The sequence below is a fragment of the Miscanthus floridulus genome, chromosome 13 (genome assembly GCF_019320115.1).
Source record: "Miscanthus floridulus cultivar M001 chromosome 13, ASM1932011v1, whole genome shotgun sequence".
Taxonomy (NCBI): Eukaryota; Viridiplantae; Streptophyta; class Magnoliopsida; order Poales; family Poaceae; genus Miscanthus; species Miscanthus floridulus.
The window spans coordinates 8,629,843-8,650,603 of NC_089592.1; the positions used below are offsets into that span (position 1 = coordinate 8,629,843).

General features: G+C 47.9%; 1 pseudogene; it reads left to right on the top strand.

The window, feature by feature from the left end:
- The first annotated feature begins 18,323 nt into the window (after window positions 1–18,323).
- On the top strand, window positions 18,324–19,273 carry LOC136499391 (zinc finger BED domain-containing protein RICESLEEPER 1-like; annotated as a pseudogene).
- Window positions 19,274–20,761: the final 1,488 nt, after the last annotated feature.

Here is a 20,761-nt window from a genome sequence, read left to right on the forward strand (position 1 = left end):
GAACACGTTGGGTGGTAAGCCTTTTGTAAGCGGATCCACGAGCATCTTTTCGGTACTTATATGCTCAAGGCTTATGACATGATCCTGGACTTTATCTTTCACAACATAATACTTTATGTCAATATGTTTGGCAGCACCACTTGACTTATTATTATGAGCATACTGTACTGCCGGATTATTATCGCAGTATAACTTAAGTGGTCTATAGATGTCATCAACCACCTTTAAACTGGGTATGAACTTCTTCAGCCAGTTCACCTGCCCCGTTGCCTCATAACACGCTACAAACTTGACATACATTGTGGACTATGTAGTGACGGTTTGCTTTGAGCTTTTCCAAGAAATAGCTCCCCCTGCGAGAGTGAATACATATCCAGACGTGGATTTTCTATCATCTCCCGCATAATCAGAATCTGAATATCCCACTATATGGAGTGAATCAGATCTTCTATACGTCATCATGAGGCTTTTCATTCCTTGCAAATAACGCAAGACTTTCTTTACTAATTTCCAGTGTTCTGTTTCAGGATTGGTTTGGAATCTGCCAAGTAACCCGGTAACAAATGCCAAGTCAAGGTGCGTACATACTTGAGCATATTGCAAGCTTCTGATAACTATAGGAGCAGGTGAGGGACTACATTTGTGCATACTGAATTTCTTTAAGATCTTTTCTATGTATGCCTTTTGTGATAGTCCTAATACCCCTTTACTTCTATCTCGGTGAATCTCGATCCCTAGAATGAATGAAACTTTACCAAGATCTTTCATATCAAATTTTGAGGATAAAAACTTCTTTGTCTCCAGTAGTAGACTGACATCACTACTAGCAAGTAAGATATCATCCACATACAGGACAAGAAAGATAAACTTCCCATTCTTAAACTTTGCATCGACACAATTGTCCTCAACATTCTCTTTAAACCCAAAATTCCTTATTGTCTAATCAAACTTCAAGTACCACTGTCTTGAAGCTTGTTTTAATCCATAAATGGATTTCTTTAGGCGGCATCCCATTCGTTCTTTTCCTTCCATGACAAAACCATTCGGTTGTGCCATGTAAACATTTTCCTCCAAGTCCCCGTTAAGAAATGTCGTCTTTGCATCCATCTGATGTAATTCTAAATCATAATGTGCCACTAATGCCATTATGATTTTGAAGGAATCCTTACATGAGACTGGAGAAAAGATCTCATTGTAATCAATCCCTTCTCTTTGCGTAAAGCCTTTTGCCACAAGTCGTGCTTTATATCTCTCTATATTCCCTTGAGAGTCAAGTTTTGTTTTGTAGACCCATTTACAGCCTACTATTTTGGCTCTTTTAGGAATTATTTCCATGTCCCAAACTTTATTGGCATTCATAGATTTCATTTCATCTTCCATGGCCTTAAGCCACTTTGATGAATGATCACTTCTCATGGCTTCTTCAAATGAGGTGAGATCATCCTCCACTTGAAATTTCTCAGTGTTGTATACTTCATAGTCAGTAGGAATAGCTGATTATCTAACTCTTTGAGACCTTCTAGGGGCCTCCACATTTGGCACATCTTCTGTTTGAGGCTGTTGTTGCTCCCCCTCATGTGTGGCAATAGGATCTATAGGATCCTGAAGAACAGGTTCCTCATTGTTATTCATTGTTGCCACAGGAGGAATAACAACAGGTGCTGGCACCATAGTATCTTGCACTGTCGGTGCAGCGATAGCAGGTAGTGAGAAAAATGGCTCATGAATCATCGGAGTGGGCGCATACACCCACTTCTCTTCAAGGTCAATTTCTCGAGCTACCATGCTCCCCCTCATAATTTCATCCTCTAGGAAGATAGCGTGTCTCATTTCCACAAACTTTGTATGTCTGTCTGTATAGTAGAAACGAAAACCTTTTGACTTTTCTGGGTAGCCAATGAAATGGCAACTTACTATTTTGAGATCTAGCTTCCCAATGTTTGAGTTAAATACTCTAGCCTCAGCAGGACCCCCCCCACACACGTAAGTTGTTTAGTGAGGGTACTCTTCCTGTCCACAACTCATACGGTGTTTTTGGCACCGACTTACTTGATACTCTATTGAGAATATGAATGGCGGTTTTTAACGCCTCCATCCACAGGCTCAATGGTAAGGTGGAGTAACTTATCATACCGCGCACCATATCCATCAGGGTATGATTGCGTCTTTCAGCTACTCCATTCTGCTAAGGTTCACCCGGTGTAGAATACTGGGCTACTATGCTATTCTCCTGTAAGAACCTTGCAAAAGGTCCAGAAACTTGGCCATATGGGGTATGCCGACCGTAGTACTCTCCCCAATGTCAGACCCGACTATCTTAATCTTTAAATTAAGTTGGTTTTCAACTTCTGCCTTAAATATCTTAAATTTATCCAATGCTTCTGATCTTCCTTTGATTGGATAAATACAGCCATAACGGGAGTAATCATCTGTGAATATTATGAATGAATCATAACCATCCACACTCTTTATAGGAAATAGACCACAGATGTCTATGTGAATAATCTATAAAATTTCTGCGCTTCATTTGGCATCTTTTTTATTTTTCTTTACATACATTCTTTTTTATGCATTCTCTGCATTGTTCTAAATCTAAGAGCTCCAATGGAGGAAGAATATCATTCTTAACTGGTCTTTCTATTCGGCCAGACCCGACTATCTTAATCTTTAAATTAAGTTGGTTTTCAACTTCTGCCTTAAATATCATAAATTTATCCAATGCTTCTGTTCTTTCTTTGATTGGATAAATACAGCCATAACGGGAGTAATCATCTATGAATGTTATGAATGAATCATAACCATCAACACTCTTTATAGAAAATAGACCACAGATGTCTGTGTGAATAATCTGTAAAATTCCTGCGCTTCATTTGACATCTTTTTTAATTTTCTTTACATACTTTTCTTTTTATGCATTCTCTGCATTATTCTAAATCTGAGAGCTCAATGGAGGAAGAATATCATTCTTAACTGGTCTTTCTATTCTTTCCCTCGAAATATGGCCTAAATAACAGTGCCATAATTTCGACGACGCATTGTGAGCTCTCTTATGCCACCATTTTTAGAGTAACTCTTTGTCACCAGCTGCTTTATTAGCTAGGTAGCATATGTCTTTGAAGAGCCAGTGAACTGACTCTTTATTCTATCAAGGTACTCGGTGATCGTGTCACACTCTGGGATTGAGCCCACAATTGCAGGTTCAATCATGTTCTTTATCATAGTCAAACATTTTTTCTTGGCAGTGATCCACTTCCTATGCTCAAGGTTATAGGACATCTTTTGGGATTCAAAATCCCTCTCTTTAGTTGCCCAAGTGGCATCAGTCTCGTTTGTCTCCCTCACCAATGCCATAGGATCAGTGGGACACGGTGAGGTGACTACACAGTCCACCTCAGCCAAGATGAAGGCCCGGTCAAACTTTTTCTTAACATAAAGATAGCAACAATTGCATGTCTTGATTTCAACGTTGGTCAAAATTAAAACATATAACTGTTCTTATACACTAATTCTACATCACCGTTGGACAGAAATAGAATTAATGCATAAAATTATTAAAATTTACAACTGTTCTTATACACTAATTCTACATCATCATTGGGCAGAAATAGAATTAATGCATAAATCATTAAAATTACGATATTGTTATTAACAACGTTGGTTAGAAAATAACAACATCATAATCATGTCAAAATCTCTTTTTCTCCAATTAAATATCACGTTGGTTCAAAATAACTGGAGAATTAACAATTTCTTTAGCAGCCATGTCAAAATCTCATCATAAATAACATCATAATATTACCATTAATCAAAGTTGGTCAGAATATTAACAATATTATAATCAATTAAAAACATATCCATTTTCAAAATTAAATTCTCCCATTGGTTCAAATTTAATAATGAAAATAACATCTTCAAATTCGCAGCAGAAAAATAATTCAATTTAATGAATTTTTGCCCACAGGACAAATCTCTTTTCTATTTTCTTTAAGCCATTAATCAATTTTCAGGAAATAAACATTTACTGGAAAAAGAAAAAAAGGAAAACTGATTCATTTCAGCACTGTTCCTTCGGCCCAGCCAGCAAAACGGCCCGTCCCACTTCTCTGTGCGTGCGCTGCCCGTACCCAGGCCGCAACCTGGGCCTAGGCCGGCAAAACCGCACGGCGCGCTCGCCCGCCTGGGCCACGAGTCGGCCCAATGTATCTGAGTCGTCTGATCGCATCCGACGATCGCCCGGCCATCTCGCCCGAACAAAAAAGGCCCGGCCGGCCGCGTCGGCCGAAACCCTAACCCCCATTCTACTCCTCCCCTTCTCTCTCTCAGTCGTGTGGAGCCCGAGCGAGATCGAGCGTGAGCGAGCAGATGACTCGGCGCCGTCGCTGGCCCCCTCGTCGGTGAGCGCGCTCCCCAGCGAGTGAGCGCGCCGCCGTTGAGCAGCCCAGCTGCGGCGTGCCTTTGGCTAGAGCTCGGCGAGCAGCGTCCCCGGCTCGGCCTTCTTTTCCCCGTGTGCCGGCGAGGCAGTAGCACTGCACAGCGGCGAGGTAGGCCTCCCCTTCCCCTTCTTCACCTTTGGATTTGCTTCTTCTTCTCGGCTAAGTCCGATTGGGATGGGGATTCGTTCTAGGGTTACAATCTTGGGTTAGGGTTTCACTGTGTATCGTCCCCGTGGAGTCTTTATGGGTTTTAGGGTTCGGCTTTGATTCTCTTCTAGGTCGAATCCCTTTTCTTTTGTTCTTTCCTTCACCCAGTTAGGGTTAGGGTAAGGGAATCATTAGGGTTAGGATTAACCCGATTTGTTTCGATCGATTCGGTTCATCTTTTTCATTTGATTTCTTTTCTTTTCTATTTGTACCGAATCGCTCTCTTCCCCTTCCTCATCGCGAGTTAGGGTTAGGGTTCGGTTGAACCCGATTCGGTTTTTCTCTCAGTTTTGATTCAAGATCTTCGAGATAAGCCCCTTCCTCTCTTCCCTTTCTTCTCTTTGGATCTTCCTTCTTTTCTTTTCAGAGTTGAATTGATTTGGGTTTGGGGTTAGGGTTAGGGTTTGACTCACTGGAGTCACTATTCTTCTTCCCTAGTGAGTGCTTTGTTGGTCAGGGTTTGGCTTCGCGTGTCGAGACCTCTTTCTCTCCTCTTCTCAGATTCGAACTGGGTCAGTTCTTTTCTTGTCGTGCACCGGCGAAGACGGCGGTGCGGCACCTTTCCCCATGCGGTGGCGGTGGTGACCGGGAGTTCAGTGACGTCCGCCACCCCCGGTCTCTTTTCAATTTTCTTTTACCCGGTTAGGGTTAGGGTTTCAATCCGAAACGGATCAAACCCTTGTTCTTTCTTTGATTTCTTTTCAATGCTTTACCCCATACTAGATCTACACACTGGCAACCGGGCTTTGATACCATTGTTGAGAACAACAGTGCCTCTAAACCGTAGATCGGGGTAAGTATCTTACTTAGGGTTCCTCTAGTTCGCCCTGGCACAATTGCGTCGTAGCCTCGTGGACGCCAGTGTCGAGGGAGCTCGGCGCGGTGGAGTCCAGCGTGGTGGAGACGATGCAGAGGCGATGGCGGAGTCGGTGGGGCTTTCTGTCGCTGGCAGCACTCTTCTTTAGATCGGATTAGTGTTTCTCTATAGGTGGTTACGGCGGCTCAGGTCAACCTCGTAGTTAGAGTCGTGATGCCCACATATCTTTTATAGTGCTGTACGACAGGGGCCCACCAACCATATTAGGGTTGGGCGTCCCCGATCAGGGCTTAGATCCAAGGACCCAATAGACCATTGGGCCTATTGGTGGAGATCAACTAACAGGCCATGGATGAGGAACATGGCAGAGGAGGAGAGCACCCAAGGGAGATCTGGCTCGAATGATCGCGTTGAATGGATACGACCCATCGGTCGTGGAGGACGGCCACTTCAGGAGCTTCGTTCACCGCCTCAACCCTGCATTCAAGCTGCCCTCGCGCCGAGCCATCGAGGAGATGTGTGACGATATCTTTGACAGAACAAGGACGGACCTGTTCTCCAGGCTATGGCATACCTCTGGCTAGATCAGCTTAGCAGTGGGCAAAGCTGAAGCTATCGAGGGGGACGTCTTCTACCACTACGGAAAACTGGTAATTTACCGAGTGTCGAATACTTTGCCAAGTGCCAAATATCGGGCACTCGGCAAAGACTTAGTTTGCCGAGTGCAGCCGTCAGCAAAATAAAACACTCGACAAAGGCTATTTTGCCGAGTGACTAGTGCTCGGCAAAATATAGGCACTCGGCAAACCTTAATATGCCTAGTGTCAGGCCCTCGGCAAACTAGAGCACTTGGCAAATATTGTCAGAGGCATAACGGACCCAACACCGACAACTTTGCCGAGTGCCAGGCGTTAGGCACTCGGCAAATAATTAAGTTTGCCGAGTGCCACGGATTAGCACTCGGCAAATTTTTTTTTGATTTTGGCCACCAATTTTTTTGGTAGCCCTACAACAGTACCAGGAACCACATATTCAAATTTTGCACATTTTGACTGATTTTTTCTATATTTCATTAGTTTATTCCATTTTGTTGATTTTTTTTGGAAAATATGAGTTTGAACTGCAGGTGCATCGAATATTGGATTTGAATGATTCAAAAAATGACATTCATGTTTGTGAGTGTAAGTTTAGGCCAAATCCAGGAACAGACCTAAAATTTCTATCAACTTGCTCATGGGGCAACGCCACCAAATTGCGTGCGAGTTGTTTTTTAATTCCATAAAATGCAAACGAAATCGAAAAAACATGAAACTTATGGAGATGTTGTGTTATCGTATGCGTAGGCTGTGGTAAAAATTTGAGAAAGTTTCGAGCACGTTGTCACGTACCATGCTTACAAACATGAAACTTGTGGAGATGTCCTGGTTTGTAAGCATGGTACGTGACAACGTGCTCGAAACTTTCTCAAATTTTTACCACAGCCTACGCATACGATAACACGTCATCTCCACAAGTTTCATGTTTTTTTGATTTCGTTTGCATTTTATGGAATTAAAAAACAACTCGCACGCAATTTGGTGGCATTGCCCCGTGAGCAAGTTGATAGAAATTTTAGGTCAGTTCCTGGATTTGGCCTAAACTTACACTCACAAACATGAATGTCATTTTTTGAATCATTCAAATCCAATATTCGATGCACCTGCAGTTCAAACTCGTATTTTCCAAAAAAAATCAACAAAATGGACTAAACTAATGAAATATAGAAAAAATCAGTCAAAATGTGCAAAATTTGAATATGTGGTTCCTGGTACTGTTGTATGGCTACCAAAAAAAGTTGGTGGCCAAAATAAAAAAAATTGCCGAGTGCCAATCCGTGTCACTCGGCAAACTTAATTATTTGCCGAGTGCCTAACGCCTGGCACTCAGCAAAGATTTTTAAATAAAAAAAGGGAATCTTCTTTGCCGAGTGCCGTAGATCTTGGCACTCGGCAAAGCTATGGGCGGTTAAAAAAAATACGTCGGCCTCCCGGCCAACACACTCACACACACCACACACAGCGCCGCCGCCTTGCCTCCCCGTGCCGCCCCGCCACGCTCCGCCGCCCTACCCCGCCGCCCTGCCCTGCCCCATGCTACCCCGGCCGTCGCCACCGCCACCCCGCGTGCCCTCGGCCCTCGGCCCCGGCCAACCCGCGACCGCCACCCCGCGCGCCCCCACACCGCCACCCCGCCACTGGCCACCCCGCCACTACCACCCCACGCGCCCCCGGCCCCCGGCCGCCAGAGGAGGAGGGAGGAGGAGCAGGCCACCGGAGGAGCCCCACCCCGCCGCTCGCCTCAACCCACCAGAGGTGCCCCGCCCCGGCCACGCCGCCCGCCCACGCCCGCCGGCCAGCCCACCCCGAGGAGGAGGAGAACCTCCACGCCATCCGCCGGCCACTGGAGAAGGAGGAGGACCTCGCGCCACCCGCCAACCCCGTCCACACTGTCCGCCGTGCCCGCCCCCATTCCGAGCAGAAGGTGGGAGAAAGGGAGGAAGAGGAGAAGGGGAACAGGAGAAGAGAGGAGGCCGAGAAGAGCGGAGGAGGAGGTGCCCCGCCCTGGCCCCTTGACGCTGCCCCATCCGCGACCCTCGCCCCGTCCGCAGCCTCCGACGTCCCTCCGACGTCCAGGTATGCCCTTCCCTCGCTTCATGGTGTACAATGCTGGTGAAGGAGGAGGTGTAGGTGTAGGTGTAGGTGGTGGTGGCGTGCAATGGTGGTCGTTGTGGTGGATGTGGTGGTGTGGTCATGGTCGTTGTGGTGGATGTCGTGGTGTGGTCGTGGTCGTGGTGGTGGTGGTAGTGGTGGTGTGGTGGTGGTGGTGGTGTGGTGGTGGTGGTGGAGGTTGTGGTGGTGGTGGTGTGGTCATGGTCGTGGTCATGGTGGTAGTGTGGTGGTTGTGGTGGTGGTGGTGTAGTCGTGGTGGTGGTGTGTTGGTGGTGGATTAATATATATCTGGCTATCGGCCATCGTGCCGTATTTGTTCCCTTGATATGTGGTTGTCGGCTATCGTGCTGGTTTTTTCTTGCAGGTTTTGGAAACCTCCCCGTATAGGGGAGGTTCTGCCGAAATTTTCAACTTATAGTATTGTGTTTCTTCTTTTGCAGAGAAGAGCATGTCAGAGGGGACTTGGCGACCCCGATCCTCCTCGTCAGCGTTGCGGGTCTGCCTACACAGCATCGCCTTGTCACTGCCCCGACTCGCCACTGCCCCGCTAGCCTGACTCCACTGCCACCCTAGGTATAAATAAGCCCTCCTCCCGTATCATTGTCTTAGATCACATAACCTAGTTAGGCGTCTCCCGTTCGAAAGAGATACGGTCGTAGGTATGTGGATCTTTGCATATCTATGACCGTATCTATTTCGGATTGTCCACATTTTTTGGACAGCCCGCGGATGCGTTGATGGGTTAGTTTCCATGGTCTGCTCTGGTTCGAGACCGAGTTTCGGTAGCTCTTCCCTGTTGTTCTCCGGATACACACTCTCCCTGCCAGGACGTGTATCGGGAGAACAGCGGGGAGGGGCCGCCGAAATTCCGTCTCAGATAGGAGTAGAGCATGGAGACTAACCTCATCTACGCATCCGCGGGTGGGATTAGGACCTATCCTTCACCTATTAGATAGCAGGAATGCCGTGTAGATGCAATTGCTGGTTTTATTACTCGCTTATATATATATATATATATATATATATATATATATATATATATATATATATATATATATATATATATATATATGTCAGAGGATGGATAACCGTGACTGGATGTACACGGGCCACGCAGAGATGACCCCAGAATGGATGTGCAATACCTCTGCTTTCTTAGACCATGCATTTGGCCCGGCTGCTCAAGGGGTGAGTCGGATGCCGTGTCCCTGTAGCAAATGTGACGGCAGGAAAAGAAAAAATAGGAAGAAGGTGGGGGAAGATCTTTGCAAGTTTGGATTCACGCCAAACTATACCCGCTGGATCTTCCATGGTGAAGCGGATCGTATGAGAGAGGAGGTGGTGAGACAATGCCTCAAGGATTTTGATGGTGATGTCGGGGTACCCTACATGATGGATGACTTTCATGAGGCACAGTTTGGTGAAGGAATGGAGGAGGAACTAGAGGAAACCGCAAAGGCGTTCTACGACATGATGTCTTCGGCACAGCAGCCCCTTCATGAAAAGACCGAGGTTTCGTGACTGGATGCCGTTGGACACCTAATGGGGTTCAAGTCACAGTATAGCCTGAGTCGAGATGCCTTCGATGCTATGTTGGCAGTTGTTGGGACCCTGCTTCTGGAGGGTCACGTTCTAACGAAGAACATGTACGAGTCACAGAAACTTCTTCGTGCACTGAAGATGCCATATCAGCAGATCCATGCTTGTCCGAATGGTTGTGTCCTATTTAGGAAACAACACGAGAAAGCAACGCACTGTCCAAAGTGCAAATCCTCTAGGTTTCTAGAGGTAGACTCTAGTGATGGCCAGAAGAAGCAGCTTGATATCCCCGAGAAGGTCCTACGGTACCTTTCTTTCATACCGAGGATCCAACGGCTATTCATGATAGAGGAGTCCGCCAAACAGATGACATGGCACAAAAATGGCAAAAGATACAATTCTGAGAAGATGGTACATCCATCCGATGGTGATGCATGGGTCCACTTTGATGGTAAACATCCCGGTAAAGCTGAGGAGGCTCGGAATGTACGTGTAGCGCTGGCAATAGACGGGTTCAATCCGTATGGAATGATGGCGGCCCCATACACTTGTTGGCCCGTGTTCATGATCCCCCTAAATCTTCCCCCCGGTGTCATGTTTCAACCCAAGAATGTATTCCTGTCGCTCATAATTCTTGGACACCCGGGGAACAATATGGGAGTGTTCATGGAGCCTCTGATTGACGAATTGATTGATGCTTGGGAAAACGGGGTACTGACATACGACCGAGCTACAAAGAGGAACTTCAAAATGCATGTCTGGTACCAGTACTCCCTGCATGACTTCCTAGCGTATGGCATATTCTGTGGGTGGTGTGTTCACGGGAAGTTCCCATGCCCAGTATGCAAGGAAGCTGTGAGATTCAATTGGTTGAAGAAGGGTGGCAAGTTCTCTTTGTTTGACCAACATCGTCGATTCCTCCCTTCTAACCATCCATTCAGACGAGACATCAAGAACTTCACGAAAGGTGTTCAAGTCACTGACCCTGCACCTCAGATGATGACCGGCGCCGAGGTCCGTGCTCAGATAGAGGCTCTCAAAATTGATGACAACAAAGGTGGTTTTATTGGATATGGTCAGGATCACATGTGGACTCATATATCGGGCTTGACTAGGCTTCCCTATTTTAATGACCTCCTTCTTCCACGAAACATTGATGTAATGCACACTAAAAAGAATGTCGTCGAGGCACTTTGGGCAACACTCATGGACATTCCTGATAAGACAAAGGACAACGTTAAGGCTAGACTGGACCTGGCGACGTTGTGCGATAGACCAAAGCTAGTGATGAAGCCTCCTGCACCCAGCAAGAAATGGAAAAGGCCTCATGCCGATTTCGTCTTGAAAAAGGACAAAAGGAAGGAGGTATTGCGGTGGATCCAGACGTTAATGTTCCCTGATGGGTATGCGGCGAATCTGAGGAGGGGAGTGAACTTGTCTACTATGCGAGTCTTAGGGATGAAGAGTCATGACTACCACATATGGATTGAACGACTTCTTCCTGCCATGACCCGGGGATATGTCCTCGAGAATGTCTGGCGCGTGCTGGCAGAGTTGAGCTATTTCTTTCGTCAACTTTGTGCCAAGGAGTTATCTCGAGCCGTGGTTGTTGACTTAGAGAAAGTGGCACCTGTGTTGCTCTGCAAGTTGGAGAAGATCTTTCCACCCGGCTTCTACGTGCTGATGCAGCATTTGATTTTGCACCTACCGTACGAGGCACGAATGGGGGGTCCCGTGCAGGCCCGTTGGTGCTATCCAATCGAGAGATGTCTAAAGGTTCTTCGCAAAAAGTGTAGAAATAAAGCCAAAATTGAGGCATCCGTGGCAGCGGCATTCATTATGGAGGAGGTGTCAAACTTCACAACAGCATACTATAAGGACAACCTTCCAAGTGTGCACAATCCACCCCCTCATTACAACGCTGATGAGAGTTCATCGAACCTCAGCCTTTTCAAAGGGCAACTCGGAAGCGCAAGCGCATCGAGCACCAAGACCTTGTAGTATGATGAGTGGCGCACTATCATGTTGTATGTGTTGTTGAACCTTGACGAAGTGAACCCGTATTTGCGGTAAGTTCTCAATGAGCTTGTTACATACGCCGTCACTATCCTCCATCCATCTAACCCCCTTGTCTCTCATTTTTTTAGGGAATTTCTGGATAAGTACTGGCAAGAGGATTGGGATCCTTCCCCTCAAGAACAAGATAGCCTTCTCAAAGATGGTGTGCCTGATTTCATTTTCTGGTTTAGTAAGAAGGTACCGTCCAATTTACCTCGTTCTATCTTTGACTCGCCACTTTGCTCGTATGAGCGAGTAATGTAACGATCTATCTGGCCTCACCATGCAGGCTAGCACGGATGCGGAAATGAGTGATGAGTTGAGACAGGTTGCCAATGTCTTCGCCTATTGAAAGCTCTAGTTTGGTTTTGGTGAATTGATGAAACCCTAAGTGCTAACCTAGTTTATCAAGTGATCATGACATAGGTAGCACACTTCAAGTAGAAGAAGCTAATGAAGATCATAGCATGACAATGGTGATGGCATGGCGATGATCAAGGGCTTAAACTTAAAATGAAGAAAGAGAAAAACAAAAAGCTCAAGGCAAAGGTATAAACCATAGGAGCTATTTTGTTTTGGTGATCAAGACACTTAGAGAGTGTGATCACATTTAGGTTTGATAGCCGTACTATTAAGAGGGGTGAAACTCATATCGGAATGCGGTTATCAAAGTGCCACTAGATGCTCTAACTTATTGCATATGCATTTAGGATCTAGTGGAGTGCTAACACCCTTGATAACATTTGTGAAAATATGCTAACACATGTGCACAAGGTGTTTGCAGGGTTGAGATGGGTTTGGGTCCCTCTCTCCCTCCCGCCGAGCTTGCGAGGCGGGATTCGGCGCTTTTGGAAAAATGAAATGTCTATTTTCTATTGCGCCGGATGCAAAATTCTTGGTGATTGGCTCATTTGAGCAAGGGTGAAAAAGTTAGAAGTGAAAACGAGTTGGTCGCAAAGATGCTAGCGTCGGTCAACTGACCGGACGCTGGATCTGAATGCACCGGACGCTGGCAGGCTGCGTCCGGTCGCGCTGACGTACGGTGACACAGTAGCTGGAATGTGACCGGACGCTGGCTGCGTCCGATCGCATTCGACCGGACGCGTCCAGTCATGCTCGGGAGCTTACTGGAAACGACCGGACGCTGGGGCTTCAGCGTCCGGTCAGTTTTGACCGGAGCGTCCGGTCAGCTTCGTAGCCGTTGGAATCTGACGAACAGCGTTTGAAGCTGGTGACGCGTGGCGTCCATCGGGCGACCGGACGCTGAGGGCCAGCGTCCGGTCAGTATGACCGGAGCGTCCGGTCATAGCGCGTTTTGCCCAGTGAAGGGGTATAACGGCTCTATTTGATGGGGGCTCTATTTATAGCCCCATGGCCGGCTCAAGGGATAGCTCTTGCACATTTTCATTGACATAGCAACCTTGTGAGCCTAGCCAAAGCACTCCCACTCATCCACATCATTGATTCATCATCATAGTGAGATTGGGAGTGATCCAAGTGCATTGCTTGAGTGATTGCATCTAGAGGCACTTGGTGTTCGTGTTTCGCTGCGGATTTCTCTTGTTACTCTTGGTGGTTGCCGCCACCTAGACGGCTTGGAGCAGCGAGGATCGTCGAGCGGAGGTGGTGATTGTCTCCGGCTCCGATCATGGTGATTGTGAGGGGTTCTTGACCTTTCCCCGGCGGAGCGCCAAAAGGTACTTTAGTGAATTGCTCGTGGCTTGTGTGATCCTCATCTTGTGTTGGTTGTGCGGCACCCTATTGAGGGTTTGGCGTGTGAAGCCAATTAGCGCGTGAACCTCCAAGTGAGTGAATCGCCACAACGAGGACTAGCTTGCCGGCAAGCAAGTGAACCTCGGTAAAAATCATTGTGTTCATCCTTTGATTCCGAGGTGATTGGTCTCCATTGTTATTCATCTTTGTGATTGATTGGTACTTCATCTACACGGCGGTATAACTATCCTAATCACTCTCTTTACTTTACCGCAAACTAGTTGACAAGCTCTTTAGTGTAGCTAGTTGTGAGAGCTTGCTTGCTTGGTTGGTGTGGCTCTTTAGTTAGTCTTTGAGAGCACACTAACATAGGATAGTGTCTTTGCTATTGTGTGAATAGACACTATCTAAACTAGAATTGTGGTAGGTGGCTTGCATTTTAAGTAGGCTAGCGCAACACTCGCTTCGCCTCATAATTGTCTAACCACTTTGTTAAGTGTTGTTGTAGAAATTTTATTAGGCTATTCACCCCCCCTCTAGCCATTAGGACCTTTCACCTATAAGGTCAAGTCATTTACCGTTTATGATTTGAATGGATATCGCTTTCACACAACAAGACACGAATAGAGTCGCCCAAACCGAAGAACCACGAATACCAGAGTTTGTACGCCTGGCACCGATGACCGCGACTACTACGGCATAGTCGAAGAAATATACGAGCTCAGATTTGAGGGTCGCAAACCTCTTAATCTAGTCGTATTCAAATGCCATTGGTTCGATCCTGATGTAACGAGAACGACCCCTGAGCTTGGGCAAGTCGAAATTCGGTAGGATTCCGTCTATCGAGGCGACGATGTCTATATTGTGGCTCAACAGGCCACGCAAGTTTATTATCTCCCATGGGCGTGCCAAAAAGACCCTAATCTTACGGGCTGGTACCTTGTGCACAAGGTATCGCCGCATGGTAAAGTGCATGTCCCGAACGATGAGGATTACAACTTTGACCCAAACACATACGATGGAGAGTTCTATCAACTAGAGGGGCTAGAAGGGAGGTTTGACATAGACATGTCTTCGTTGATGGGCATGGAAGTAGACAATGACATTGATGAGGATGATGGAGATGAGGACAATGGAGATGAGGTGCAAAATGCCAACGACTTACAAATGCTTGAGCGATTATGTTTAGGCGATGACAATGATGACAACGTTGGAGATGAGGTTGATTTTTTCGACAATATAAATAGTGATGCCGATGACAACGAGGGAGATGATGACAACGAGGGAGATGATGACGAGGGAGATTATTTCTAATTCATGTAATACTATATTATTATTATTATTATTATTATTAATTTGCAATTATGTTTCATTCATTTTCCATCTCTTTATAAGGACTTACAAATTCATTTTGCATCTTTGTAATTGCGGGAACTCGACAAAATGCCTGGGGGAAGGCAGAGGCGTCTCCACGCGCTCTACGCGACACCCCCCCTCAGGAGGACGAGGAGCCGCCAGCGGAGACGCCGACGAGGAGGACTAGGACCGGCCACCCTCGTGGCCGTCCGAGGACGAGGCCTACGCCTCACGCCCCGTCGCCCGAGGAGGACCAGGTGGCGGCCTCCGGGGATGAGGGCGACCAGGGGGCGGCCGCGGGGGACGAGGACGACCAGACGGCGACAGCAGGGGGTTCCGCTTCGTCTGGCCACGAGGAGGCGGCGACAGCAGGGGGTTCCTCTTCCTCTGGTGGGTCGACCGTCTACTTGCACGGGCCATCGACCCTCCCGCGGAGGCCGATCCCAGTTCACCAGCGCCCGATGATTCGACCCGTGGGCGACGGGTACGTAACCATTCATGTTTTCTCTACTTGTTCATATGACATGTTGACAATCAAAATGGAGACTAATAATTCTTCTTAATGACTCGTGCAGCAACTGGAAAGTTGTGTCCGGAGCTGGCCAGGTACGCCAGATCAATGGCATCCTGAGCCTTCTGATTTGGGAGCACTACCCTGGCATGGTCACCATTGCAGGCACCAACGGCAATGTGACTATGCCGCCCTAGATGTGGGACCACTTTGCCCTCGCCATGGACAACGTCGCAGGCACCAAGGCAGCGCGGATTAAGCAGGAGCACTAGGTAAGTCTTCATCGCACTACATTGGTCAATTTATTGTATTCATTGGTCGTTCTTAAAATAATGAAATGATACATGATGCATGTATGCAGGACTTCTTTAGGTGCGCCCCGGGGTACGAGGGCCGGACGGAGCGAGTGCAGGACAAGGTCTGCAGGAACCGACTCTCAGACCTGTACCACGAGACGCGGCTCCAGTGCATCATCAACTACAACGGGAATGTCCTTGGTGACATGGTGAGGAAGCAGGTGGCCAGGACCATGACGCTCACCAAGGAGCAGTACCTCCAGGTTAGTACAAAACATTAATAATGATTCCTTCCATGAAGAATAGGTAGGCTTCATTTTATCTTTTGACATGTTATATACTTAATGGTCTGTAGATGTGTCATGATTGGTGCGCCAAGGACCGAGCCTGCTGGGCGGCCATTGTCGACAGGTGGTGCTCGAATGAGTGGATGGAAAAGCACAACATCCGTCGGGACTGCCGCCTGCAGATGGGTGGTGTGCCACACCACCAAGGCAACCACCACCTCGGCGCGTATGCCCAGACATGGGTAACGCTCTTTATATTTATTTCTTTATTCATTCGAACGCTCAATTCTTATTACTTGTAATCATCTTGGTGTTTTCCTCGTAGTTCCAGTCGCATGGTGGCTAGGAGTGCAATGAGTTCATGGCGTACGCCCTGGCACACAAGGGCAAGGCGACAGCCCCGGACTTCACCTACAACCCAGAGGACCCGCCCGAGGCGTACACCAACACGAGCGTCCACAGCAAGCTCAGCGAGTACTCCTCGGCGGCTCGCACGCGCCATGGGGAGGACTTCGATCTGGCCTCCCAGCCCCTGGATGCGGACCTCGTGATGAGGCTTGGAGGAGGGAAGCAGCATGGCCGGTACTGGATGGCGGACAGCCAAGTTAACACGGCCTCTACTCCCACCCTCTCCCAGATTTGAGCAAGGAGCACGAGCTCCTCCCTCCCTATACGACCTCGGCAGCAGAGTGCACAACAGCAGGTGGCGGAACTCCAGGTTAGTCCTGTTTTATTTGTCGTTCATTGCTTTTACATATATCTTGCCTTTGCATTGTTGAAACATTGCGGGTGAAATATTGCAGGCCCAGGTGCAGAGGCTGGAGGCCAGGCACTCGGCCTCGCAGGCGGAGCAAGAGTGAAGGAGGGAGGCCGGGGAGAAGAGGCTGCAGGACCTTTACGCGTTCATGGCGAACCTTCAGGCCACGACGGGTATAGCCGTGCCACCTTCGCTCCTCGCTCCAGTGGTTCATACTCCTGATCCTAGTCTGGTGAGTATGGTTGTTTATTGCTTTAGCTTGTGCGACCCTCCTGCAGAAACTCATGAATTCGCTTTTCCTTTGCGCAGCCACCATCTGTGGGTTCGAACCCGACTCCTCAAGGGCACCACTCGACGCATCCAAGTGAACCTGGCCCTTCTCCACAGTCCGGGTGGCCAGCTGGCCCTCCTCCACAGCCTGGGGAGCCAGGTGGCCCTTCTTCACACTCCGGGTGGCAAGGGTGACAGTAGGTACCTTGGATTGGTCTCTTTTCTTATGTTTCATGGACTTAGACTTGTGTTGGATCCTATGATGGATATTGTGATGGTTGTGTTGGATGTGGATATTGTGATAGATGTGGATGTGATATACATTGTAATCTATATCGTGTATGTGATGGATATTGTTATGGACGAGGCATTTATGTGATATATATTGTGATTCTGGACATGTGATGGTTGTGAATATGTGATTTGTTTGTCTGTAAAGATGGGAAGCAAAAAACAAAAAAAAGAGAATAATTCCCAACTTTGCCGAGTGTAACACTCGGCAAAGGTGCCTTTGCCGAGTGCCATGACAACAACACTCGGCAAAACTGGGCAAAACTGTGCAAAACCGGCTCAGGTCCCAGATTTGCCGAGTGCTATGGTCATGGCACTCGGCAAAACTGGGCACTTTGCCGAGTGCCTAGTCCAAAGCACTCGGCAAAACTGGGCACTTTGCCGAGTGCCGACGCTGTGGCACTCGGCAAAGAATTTTTTGGAAAAAAATAAAAAAATATTTTGCCGAGTGCCCGACATGTCACCACTCGGCAAAGGGGATGTCAGACGGGCGGTCTCCGTTAGGTCAACTTTTCTTTGCCGAGTGCTGACGTGGCACTCGGCAAAGGCTTTGGCGAGTGCCCGATATATTGCACTCGGCAAAGAACCTTTTGCCGACAAAAGCTATGCCGGCGGGTCTTTGCCGAGTGTAAACTTAGGTTTGCCGAGCGTTTAGGGCACTCGGCAAAGAACCCGTGTCCAGTGACACCTCGTGCCACTTCATCGACAATGACTGGAATCTCCACCGGGTGGTCATGGATGCCTATGATCATTTACCTTGGCCTCTCTACCATGGCCCCCTATCCGGAGTCCCTGAGGTCGCCCCAAGTTTTGGTGATATCTGCTCGCTGGCCATTGACCGTGTCATGGATGGTGATGAGGATGATATCCCAGGGGTTGATGCTTTGGATAGGGTGTTCATGGTGGCACGGGATAAAAGGGACAAACCTGTACTCACCCAACCCAAGGATTACATCAAGGAAAAATATCCTAGCACACATCCAGGGAGGAGAGAAGTAATCTGTGGCACTTACATGGACATTGTGCTCCACTTAATTGGTCGACGACTTGCTGTACATTGAGATTTAGCTATAGACATGCATGGTCTATGTACATGGTGTAGAGTCAGGGGTGCAAGATTTACGTCTGACTGGACAAAGGCGCCAGCAGCTCCTCTCGTATCTTGGCCTACATGACCTACGGGCATACAACGAACGCTGGTACTCGTGCTATTGTTCTTTGGAAGTCCTTCACAGTGAAGGTTCTTGTATAATTCCAGGCATAGACATGGAATTGATACAACTGTGTTGTGCAATGTCTGGGGGACGATATATTGTGCCATTCAAAAGAGTTTGTGTCCAGCACCCCCACTTCAAATCTCTGTCTTGCAGAGCTGTTCACTGTGAGGGAAGTGTTGCAAACTGAAATAGCAAGAGCTGGTGGACACACTGCAGATGTTCTTAGGAATGCCAGGGACACTTTAGACAAAAGCCTAGAAGAAAGAAGATTCGTACCTGGTATGGTCTATACCACTCATACTGGATCCACGCTTCAAACTCAAGTACATAGAGTTCAGCTTTAGAAGAGCATTTAGTCCCGAGAGAGCTGCATACTACATCTCTGAGGTAGCAAGAAAGATCAGGAAGTTGTATAGCGATTACGTTCAGTATGATGGAGGAACCAGTGGTACATATTCAGATGTTTCCACAATGATGACCGATGGCAGAGTTGGTACACTAGAACAAGCATGGGATGAGCATTGCCGCGCACAGTCTAGTATGACACCTGAAGTTACCATCAGTTATCCAGAAGCCAGGATGGAACTTGATCGTTACCTGAAAGATTCCCTTGCCCCTCGAACAGAAAGTTTTGACATTTTGAACTGGTGGAAGGTTCACAGTTCGGAGTACCCAACCATGGCTAGGATGGCAAGGGATGCTTTGGCCGTGCCCACATGCAGCCAGCTTTCTGCTGAGCAGATCGCTCATGTGAGGAGCATCATTCGTGGTTACTCCAAGGAGTATTATAAACATCAAGTAGGTCTGGCGTAATAAAGCAGCTGCTCATGTAATAAGGGCGGCCCACTTGCCAAAGTTTCCAAGTTTAATAGTGTTTCAACCTTTGTGCAGTAATAATAACCAACACATCATCATTTATGTTGTTGTTTCAAAATGTTGTACATGCAAACAGAGATATGCCATGATTGCTGAAATGACTGGATGGTTAATGTACGATCTATCTTTAGTGATGAAACAGACTGTTGTAAGAATGTGTGGTACTCTTGAATAGGAATCCATATATAAAGTATTGGTGGCAGCTCCAAGGAAGAGTATAGACAACAAATAGATGTAACCTAATGGTGCTGAGCAACTCACATGAGGTTAGTGTTAGAATTGATCTCATCCATCTTGACCCAACGGTCAAGACGGACCCCTTGACCGCGTCTTGATCGGGGACGTCCAGTTATCTAGTAGCTGGTGGCCGCCCGTCGCACAATGCCTATAAAGAGGAGGTGGGGCAAACGGCTCTTGTAACGAGGTTCACGGCCGCCGCCACAACCCCACAGTCTAACCCTAGTCCGATCGAGAGGGAGGCACTGCCAGCGGCGGGAAGCGCCACTGCCGTTTCCACCACCGCCGGTCTCCACCGCTACACCAACCGTCGCTGCCCGTGTGCAGAGCTTCACCGACGAACCAGCGATGGCAGGGAGCTCCTCCAACCCCTCCGACGGTCAGATGCTCCTACATCTCTCTCTCTCTCTCTCTCTCTCTCTCTCTCCTTTCCCCGAAGCAAGCTCTAGGTCTATTTGATTCAATTAGTAAAGATATCACCCTCTGATCTACACCTAGATGGTCCAAAGTATCTAAAATTGGTATCAAAGTGAGGTTCCATGTAGATCAAGTAGGGAAAAGCAAAGATGAAGAAGAACCGAATTCGATTCGGAAAAGTGAACCCAAACCCAAACCCTAACCCTAAAGAAATTGGACAGTCCGGGGGAAGTCTTACCAGGGCTTCCCCGCCGCCGTCACTACCGCCTCACGCCGTCGGCTTGCTAACGCGCGGGAAGAGAATCAAAAGAACAGAAAAGAAAAGAACGGATTAGATCTTTCGGATCTGAGCAGACAGAAGGGGTTCCTTAACCCTAACCCTAACTGGGTGAAGATAGAAGGGGCTCGGCCTCAAGACCGCTTGATCCGAACCCTAAACCCGTGACTCGAACTCGGGGAAGAAGAATAGGAACCGAAACCCTAACCCTAGATCCAATCCCCATCCCCAAATCGGTCAAAACCGAGAAGAGAAGCAAGATCCAAACAAGCAGAAACGCAGAAGGGGAAAGGGAAAAGCAAGGCCGGTGACTTACCTCACCGCTGCCATCTTCGTCGTCGTGCGGGAAAGACCGGACCGCGTCGGTGTTCGTCGCCGAGATGCATCCGCATGGGTACGGGTACAGGGCGCCGACACGGAGCCGCTTGACGGCGGCGCGCTCTCCCGATGGGGAGCGCGCTCGTCGGTAAGAGGGCCCGCGATGGCGCCGTCTT